The sequence below is a fragment of the Gadus macrocephalus genome, chromosome 8 (assembly GCF_031168955.1).
Source record: "Gadus macrocephalus chromosome 8, ASM3116895v1".
In the NCBI taxonomy this organism is placed as follows: Eukaryota; Metazoa; Chordata; class Actinopteri; order Gadiformes; family Gadidae; genus Gadus; species Gadus macrocephalus.
In genome coordinates this window covers 13,476,569-13,486,699 of record NC_082389.1, presented here as the reverse complement: position 1 = coordinate 13,486,699, position 10,131 = coordinate 13,476,569, and positions in this window count along the sequence as shown.

The window sequence follows — 10,131 nt, the reverse complement described above, 5'->3', positions numbered from 1 at the left end:
AAAAACATAAGGGGTAACACTGTTGTCTTTTTCAAAAAAAACATAAGGGAAATAATAGAAATACACACATACATTTAAATGTCAGGGATATCCTCTTTATTGATGATTAGTTATTATGTATTGTCATCGCCTCAGTGGTGCAGTGGAGTGCACTCTGCCTGACCCCCTGGAGACCGGGGTTCAAGTCTGGTAGATGTCTTCTGTTGGAAGACTCTTATCTATATTTCATGTGAATTATAAAGACAAGTACAACCTTTGAGATGAATTTATTCAGTGTCTTGATGGTGCGTTGTTAAGTTCGGAGGTTAACACTCTGAAAAGCTCAAGTTCGGATCCCCGCAAAAATGTTGACAGGGGTGCCACACTTGTTATTTAATGGTTAACATGAGGGGTAACACTGTTGTTTTTTATTGGTCGTCATGAAAAAAAACATAAGGGGTTACAATGTTGTTTTTATTGGTCGTCATGAAAAAATACATAAGGAGTAACACTGTTGTTTTTTAATGGTCGTCATGAAAAGAAACATAAGGGGTAACACTGTTGTCTTTTTCAAATAAAACATAAGGGGTGACACTGTTGTTTTTTATTGGTCGTCATGAAAAAAAACATAAGGGGTAACACGGTTGTTTTTTATTGGTCCTCATGAAAAAAAACATAAGGGGTAACACGGTTGTTTTTTATTGGTCTTCATGAAAAAAACCATAAGGGGTAACACTGTTGTTTTTTATTGGTCGTCATGAAAAAAAACATAAGGGGTAACACGGTTGTTTTTCACTGGTCGTCATGAAAAAAAACATAAGGGGTAACACTGTTGTTTTTTATTGGTCGTCATGAAAAAAAACATAAGGGGTAACACTGTTGTTTTTTATTGGTCCTCATGAAAAAAAACATAAGGGGTAACACTGTTGTATTTTTCAAATAAAACATAAGGGGTGACACTGTTGTTTTTTATTGGTCGTCATGAAAAAAAACATAAGGGGTAACACGGTTGTTTTTTATTGGTCGTCATGAAAAAAAACATAAGGGGTAACACTGTTGTCTTTTTCAAATAAAACATAAGGGGTAACACTGTTGTTTCTTATTGGTCGTCATGAAAAAAAACATAAGGGGTAACACTGTAGTTTTTTATTGGTCGTCATGAAAAAAAACATAAGGGGTAACACTGTTGTCTTTTTCAAATAAAACATAAGGGGTGACACTGTTGTTTTTTATTGGTCGTCATGAAAAAAAACATAAGGGGTAACACTGTTGTTTTTTACTGGTCGTCATGAAAAAAAACATAAGGGGTAACACTGTTGTTTTTTATTGGTCCTCATGAAAAAAAACATAAGGGGTAACACGGTTGTTTTTTATTGGTCGTCATGAAAAAAAACATAAGGGGTAACACTGTTGTTTTTTATTGGTCCTCATGAAAAAAAACATAAGGGGTAACACTGTTGTTTTTTACTGGTCGTCATGAAAAAAAACATAAGGGGTAACACTGTTGTTTTTTATTGGTCGTCATGAAAAAAAACATAAGGGGTAACACTGTTGTTTTTTATTGGTCGTCATGAAAAAAAACATAAGGGGTAACACTGTTGTTTTTTATTGGTCCTCATGAAAAAAAACATAAGGGGTAACACTGTTGTCTTTTTCAAATAAAACATAAGGGGTGACACTGTTGTTTTTTATTGGTCGTCATGAAAAAAAACATAAGGGGTAACACGGTTGTTTTTTATTGGTCGTCATGAAAAAAAACATAAGGGGTAACACTGTTGTCTTTTTCAAATAAAACATAAGGGGTAACACTGTTGTTTCTTATTGGTCGTCATGAAAAAAAACATAAGGGGTAACACTGTAGTTTTTTAATGGTCGTCATGAAAAAAAACATAAGGGGTAACACTGTTGTCTTTTTCAAATAAAACATAAGGGGTGACACTGTTGTTTTTTATTGGTCGTCATGAAAAAAAACATAAGGGGTAACACTGTTGTTTTTTATTGGTCCTCATGAAAAAAAACATAAGGGGTAACACGGTTGTTTTTTATTGGTCGTCATGAAAAAAAACATAAGGGGTAACACTGTTGTTTTTTATTGGTCCTCATGAAAAAAAACATAAGGGGTAACACTGTTGTTTTTTACTGGTCGTCATGAAAAAAAACATAAGGGGTAACACTGTTGTTTTTTATTGGTCGTCATGAAAAAAAACATAAGGGGTAACACTGTTGTCTTTTTCAAATAAAACATAAGGGGTGACACTGTTGTTTTTTATTGGTCGTCATGAAAAAAAACATAAGGGGTAACACGGTTGTTTTTTATTGGTCGTCATGAAAAAAAACATAAGGGGTAACACTGTTGTCTTTTTCAAATAAAACATAAGGGGTAACACTGTTGTTTCTTATTGGTCGTCATGAAAAAAAACATAAGGGGTAACACTGTAGTTTTTTATTGGTCGTCATGAAAAAAAACATAAGGGGTAACACTGTTGTTTTTTATTGGTCGTCATGAAAAAAAACATAAGGGGTAACACTGTTGTTTCTTATTGGTCGTCATGAAAAAAAACATAAGGGGTAACACTGTTGTTTTTTATTGGTCGTCATGAAAAAAAACATAAGGGGTAACACTGTTGTTTTTTATTGGTCGTCATGAAAAAAAACATAAGGGGTAACACTATTGTTTTTATTGTTCGTCATGAAAAAATACATAAGGGGAAACACTGTTGTTTTTTATTGGTCCTCATGAAAAGAAACATAAGGGGTAACACTTGTTTTTTATTGGTCGTCATGAAAAAAAACATAAGGGGTAACACTAGTTTTTATTGGTCGTCAAAAAAAACAACATGAGGGAAATAATAGAAATACACACATACATTTAAACGTCAGGTATATCCTCTTTATTGATGATTGATTATTATGTATTGTCATCGCCTCAGTGGTGCAGTGGAGTGCACTCTGCCTAACCCCCTGGAGACCGGGGTTCAAGTCTGGTAGATGCCTTCTGTTGGAAGACTCTTATCTATGTTTCATGTGAATTATAAAGACAAGTACAACCTTTGAGATGAATTTATTCGGTGTCTTGATGGTGCGTTGTTAAGTACGGAGGTTAACACTCTGAAAAGCTCAAGTTCGGATCCCCGCAAAAACGTTGACAGGGGTGCCACACTCGTTATTTATTGGTTAACATGAGGGTAACACTGTTGTTTTTTATTGGTCGTCATGAAAAAAAACATAAGGGGTAACACTATTGTTTTTATTGTTCGTCATGAAAAAATACATAAGGGGAAACACTGTTGTTTTTTATTGGTCCTCATGAAAAGAAACATAAGGGGTAACACTGTTGTTTTTTACTGGTCGTCATGAAAAAAAACATAAGGGGTAACACTGTTGTTTTTTATTGGTCGTCATGAAAAAAAACATAAGGGGTAACACTGTTGTCTTTTTCAAATAAAACATAAGGGGTAACACTGTTGTTTTTTATTGGTCGTCATGAAAAAAAACATAAGGGGTAACACTGTTGTTTTTTATTGGTCGTCATGAAAAAAAACATAAGGGGCAACACTGTTGTTTTTTATTGGTCGTCATGAAAAAAAACATAGGGGGTAACACTGTTGTTTTTTATTGGTCGTCATGAAAAAAAACATAAGGGGTAACACTGTTGTCTTTTTCAAATAAAACATAAGTGGTAACACTGTTGTTTCTTATTGGTCGTCATGAAAAAAAACATAAGGGATAACACTGTAGTTTTTTATTGGTCGTCATGAAAAAAACATAAGGGGTAACACTGTTGTTTTTTATTGGTTGTCATGAAAAAAAACATAAGGGGTAACACTGTTGTTTTTTATTGGTCGTCATGAAAAAAACCATAAGGGGCAACACTGTTGTCTTTTTCAAGTAAAACATAAGTGGTAACACTGTTGTTTCTTATTGGTCGTCATGAAAAAAAACATATGGGGTAACACTGTTGTTTTTTATTGGTCGTCACGAAAAAAAAACATAAGGGGTAACACTGTTGTTTTTTAATGGTCGTCATGAAAAAAAACATAAGGGGTAACACTTGTTTTTTATTGGTCGTCATGAAAAAAAACATAAGGGGTAACACTGTTGTTTTTTATTGGTCGTCATGAAAAAAAACATAAGGGGTAACACTTGTTTTTTATTGGTCGTCATGAAAAAAACCATAAGGGGTAACACTGTTGTCTTTTTCAAATAAAACATAAGTGGTAACACTGTTGTTTCTTATTGGTCGTCATGAAAAAAAACAAAAGGGGTAACACTGTTGTTTTTTATTGGTCGTCACGAAAAAAACATAAGGGGTAACACTGTTGTTTTTTAATGGTCGTCATGAAAAAAAACATAAGGGGTAACACTGTTGTTTTTTATTGGTCGTCATGAAAAAACACATAAGGGGTAACACTGTTGTTTTTTATTAGTCGTCATGAAAAAAAACATAAGGGGTAACACTGTTATTTTTTGGCCGTCATGAAAAAAAAAATAAGGGGTAACACTGTTGTCTCTTTCAAATAAAACATAAGGGGTAACACTGTTGTTTTTTATTGGTCGTCATGAAAAAAAACATACAGGGTAACACTTATGTTTTTTATTGGTCGTCATGAAAAAAAACATGAGGGGTAACACTGTTGTTTTTTATTGGTGGTCATGAAAAAAAACATAAGGGGTAACACTGTTGTCTTTTTCAATTAAAACATAAGGGGTAACACTGTTGTTTTTTATTGGTCGTCACGAAAAAAAACATAAGGGGTAACACTGTTGTTTTTTAATGGTCGTCATGAAAAAAAACATAAGGGGTAACACTGTTGTTTTTTATTGGTCGTCATGAAAAAACACATAAGGGGTAACACTGTTGTTTTTTATTGGTCGTCATGAAAAAAAACATAAGGGGTAACACTGTTGTTTTTTACTGGTCGTCATGAAAAAAACCATAAGGGGTAACAATGTTGTTTTTTATTGGTCGTCATGAAAAAAAACATAAGGGGTAACACTGTTGCCTTTTTCAAATAAAACATAAGGGGTAACACTGTTGTTTTTTATTGGTCGTCATGAAAAAAAACATAAGGGGTAACACTGTTGTTTTTTATTGGTCGTCATGAAAAAAAACATTGGAGGTAACACTGTTGTTTTTTATTGGTCGTCATGAAAAAAAACATAAGGGGTAACACTGTTGTCTTTTTCAAATAAAACCTAAGGGGTAACACTGTTGTTTTTTATTGGTTGTCATGAAAAAAAACATAAGGGGTAACACTGTTGTTTTTTATTGGTCGTCATGAAAAAAACCATAAGGGGTAACACTGTTGTCTTTTTCAAATAAAACATAAGTGGTAACATTGTTGTTTCTTATTGGTCGTCATGAAAAAAAACATATGGGGTAACACTGTTGTTTTTTATTGGTCGTCATGAAAAAAAACATAAGGGGTAACACTGTTGTTTTTTAATGGTCGTCATGAAAAAAAACATAAGGGGTAACACTGTTGTCTTTTTCAATTAAAACATAAGGGGTAACACTGTTGTTTTTTATTGGTCGTCACGAAAAAAAACATAAGGGGTAACACTGTTGTTTTTTAATGGTCGTCATGAAAAAAAACATAAGGGGTAACACTGTTGTTTTTTATTGGTCGTCATGAAAAAACACATAAGGGGTAACACTGTTGTTTTTTATTGGTCGCCATGAAAAAAAACATAGGGGGTAACACTGTCGTTTTTTATTGGTCGTCATGAAAAAAAACATAAGGGGTAACACTGTTGTTTTTTATTGGTCGTCATGAAAAAAAACATAAGGGGTAACACTGTTGTCTCTTTCAAATAAAACATAAGGGGTAACACTGTTGTTTTTTATTGGTCGTCATGAAAAAAAACATACAGGGTAACACTTATGTTTTTTATTGGTCGTCATGAAAAAAAACATATGGGGTAACACTGTTGTTTTTTATTGGTGGTCATGAAAAAAAACATAAGGGTTAACACTGTTGTCTTTTTCAATTAAAACATAAGGGGTAACACTGTTGTTTTTTATTGGTCGTCACGAAAAAAAACATAAGGGGTAACACTGTTGTCTTTTTCAAATAAAACATAAGTGGTAACACTGTTGTTTCTTATTGGTCGTCATGAAAAAAAACATAAGGGATAACACTGTAGTTTTTTATTGGTCGTCATGAAAAAAACATAAGGGGTAACACTGTTGTTTTTTATTGGTTGTCATGAAAAAAAACATAAGGGGTAACACTGTTGTTTTTTATTGGTCGTCATGAAAAAAACCATAAGGGGCAACACTGTTGTCTTTTTCAAGTAAAACATAAGTGGTAACACTGTTGTTTCTTATTGGTCGTCATGAAAAAAAACATATGGGGTAACACTGTTGTTTTTTATTGGTCGTCACGAAAAAAAAACATAAGGGGTAACACTCTTGTTTTTTAATGGTCGTCATGAAAAAAAACATAAGGGGTAACACTTGTTTTTTATTGGTCGTCATGAAAAAAAACATAAGGGGTAACACTGTTGTTTTTTATTGGTCGTCATGAAAAAAAACATAAGGGGTAACACTTGTTTTTTATTGGTCGTCATGAAAAAAACCATAAGGGGTAACACTGTTGTCTTTTTCAAATAAAACATAAGTGGTAACACTGTTGTTTCTTATTGGTCGTCATGAAAAAAAACAAAAGGGGTAACACTGTTGTTTTTTATTGGTCGTCACGAAAAAAACATAAGGGGTAACACTGTTGTTTTTTAATGGTCGTCATGAAAAAAAACATAGGGGGTAACACTGTTGTTTTTTATTGGTCGTCATGAAAAAACACATAAGGGGTAACACTGTTGTTTTTTATTAGTCGTCATGAAAAAAAACATAAGGGGTAACACTGTTATTTTTTGGCCGTCATGAAAAAAAAAATAAGGGGTAACACTGTTGTCTCTTTCAAATAAAACATAAGGGGTAACACTGTTGTTTTTTATTGGTCGTCATGAAAAAAAACATACAGGGTAACACTTATGTTTTTTATTGGTCGTCATGAAAAAAAACATGAGGGGTAACACTGTTGTTTTTTATTGGTGGTCATGAAAAAAAACCTAAGGGGTAACACTGTTGTCTTTTTCAATTAAAACATAAGGGGTAACACTGTTGTTTTTTATTGGTCGTCACGAAAAAAAACATAAGGGGTAACACTGTTGTTTTTTAATGGTCGTCATGAAAAAAAACATAAGGGGTAACACTGTTGTTTTTTATTGGTCGTCATGAAAAAACACATAAGGGGTAACACTGTTGTTTTTTATTGGTCGTCATGAAAAAAAACATAAGGGGTAACACTGTTGTTTTTTACTGGTCGTCATGAAAAAAACCATAAGGGGTAACAATGTTGTTTTTTATTGGTCGTCATGAAAAAAAACATAAGGGGTAACACTGTTGCCTTTTTCAAATAAAACATAAGGGGTAACACTGTTGTTTCTTATTGGTCGTCATGAAAAAAAACATAAGGGGTAACACTGTTGTTTTTTATTGGTCGTCATGAAAAAAAACATTGGAGGTAACACTGTTGTTTTTTATTGGTCGTCATGAAAAAAAACATAAGGGGTAACACTGTTGTCTTTTTCAAATAAAACCTAAGGGGTAACACTGTTGTTTTTTATTGGTTGTCATGAAAAAAAACATAAGGGGTAACACTGTTGTTTTTTATTGGTCGTCATGAAAAAAACCATAAGGGGTAACACTGTTGTCTTTTTCAAATAAAACATAAGTGGTAACATTGTTGTTTCTTATTGGTCGTCATGAAAAAAAACATATGGGGTAACACTGTTGTTTTTTATTGGTCGTCATGAAAAAAAACATAAGGGGTAACACTGTTGTCTTTTTCAATTAAAACATAAGGGGTAACACTGTTGTTTTTTATTGGTCGTCACGAAAAAAAACATAAGGGGTAACACTGTTGTTTTTTAATGGTCGTCATGAAAAAAAACATAAGGGGTAACACTGTTGTTTTTTATTGGTCGTCATGAAAAAACACATAAGGGGTAACACTGTTGTTTTTTATTGGTCGTCATGAAAAAAAACATAGGGGGTAACACTGTCGTTTTTTATTGGTCGTCATGAAAAAAAACATAAGGGGTAACACTGTTGTTTTTTATTGGTCGTCATGAAAAAAAACATAAGGGGTAACACTGTTGTCTCTTTCAAATAAAACATAAGGGGTAACACTGTTGTTTTTTATTGGTCGTCATGAAAAAAAACATACAGGGTAACACTTATGTTTTTTATTGGTCGTCATGAAAAAAAACATAAGGGGTAACACTGTTGTTTTTTATTGGTGGTCATGAAAAAAAACATTAGGGTTAACACTGTTGTCTTTTTCAATTAAAACATAAGGGGTAACACTGTTGTTTTTTATTGGTCGTCACGAAAAAAAACATAAGGGGTAACACTGTTGTTTTTTAATGGTCGTCATGAAAAAAAACATAAGGGTTAACACTGTTGTTTTTCATTGGTCGTCATGAAAAAACACATAAGGGGTAACACTGTTGTTTTTTATTGGTCGTCATGAAAAAAAACATAAGGGGTAACACTGTTGTTTTTTATTGGTGGTCATGAAAAAAAACATAAGGACTAACACTGTTGTCTTTTTAAAAAAAAAACATATGGGGTAACACTGTTGTTTTTTATTGGTCGTCATGAAAAAAAACATAAGGGGTAACACTGTTGTCTTTTTAAAAAAAAAACATATGGGGTAACACTGTTGTTTTTTATTGGTTGTCATGAAAAAAAACATAAAGGGTAACACTGTTGTTTTTTATTGGTCGTCATGAAAAAAAACATAAGGGGTTACACTGTTGTTTTTTATTGGTCGTCATGAAAAAAAACATAAGGGGTAACACTGTTGTTTTTTATTGGTGGTCATGAAAAAAAACATAAGGGGTAACACTGTTGTTTTTTATTGGTCGTCATGAAAAAAAACATATCGTGTCACGATACCTGTCAATCAAAATTGAATGGCAACCTACGCTACTCTGCTTGGGCTGAATACATTTAGCCCATTCACAGGAAAAAACCCAAGATACATCATATATCCTGTTTGTTTTTGTTTTTTTCCGGTCACTTTTTGGTGCTGTTGCTGCTTTAGGTTCTACCAAAATATAAAACAATATGTTCTAAGGTTTTTAATAATATTTTTAAATTTTTACTGTAAAAGGTAGGGAGGGCTTAGCCCTGTTAGCCCATTAATATCAGCCGTCCCTGATAATATCTAATATCACGGCCAAAAGCTATGTGCGCCTCGGATGATATTATGAATCATTAAGCTGCGCCTGACGTCTCTGGTACTTCCAAAACAAGTAAAGACTAGTAGTGGGTAAACATCTTGCAGTTTAGCTCCGGGAATACAATCCCTTTCTCCTCCGTGTCTCCTCCTCCGGACTGTCCGGCAGCTCCGGCGGGGGGAGCTCGGCGGCAGTCCGGCAGAGAAGGGGTTTGTACTCCCAGAGCTGAGCTGCCGGTCTGCCGCCAAGTTCCCCCCACCGGAGCTTCTCATCCAAGAAATCTATGCTCTGATTGGAGGGGAGTGGGGAAGTGACTCGCTCGTTTAGTAAATGTAGGCGGGGTACGTCAGAAATGCATATCTCACTCAAAAAGATCATGTACAGACTTTTTTCTAATTTTCTATGCATATGGGAGCACCAGAGACCCAAAAAAAAAAAAAAAATCCCAGGCAAAGTGTTGTTTTCATAATGTGTCCCCTTTAAAAAGTGGCCGCACCCACCCCAAACATTCAGAATAAGTCTATAGGCCTACATGTCGATTATAGCAGACTACACCACCTCTTCTATTCCGCATATAATTCTATTCCGATTGAGGCGTATATATGAACCTTTTTCTATTCCGATTGAGCTGTTTAACACTTCTAATCGGATCAGATGTGTCCATGTAAACACGGCTATTGTTTTTAGTATTTAGCTTCTACACCTGCGAGTAGGCCTACACCTGGATATGTAGAAAGCGCCTAGCCTCTAGCCATATAAACGGGGGTCCCCACAGACAAACGCTCTATATATAATAATCATATTTCCAATCGTTTAATAATTGTAACGTGTAACGTAAACGTTTAGGCTTGACATGGTGTTTCTAGGTTAAATATTGACGTTGTTGAGGCTCCGCAATGG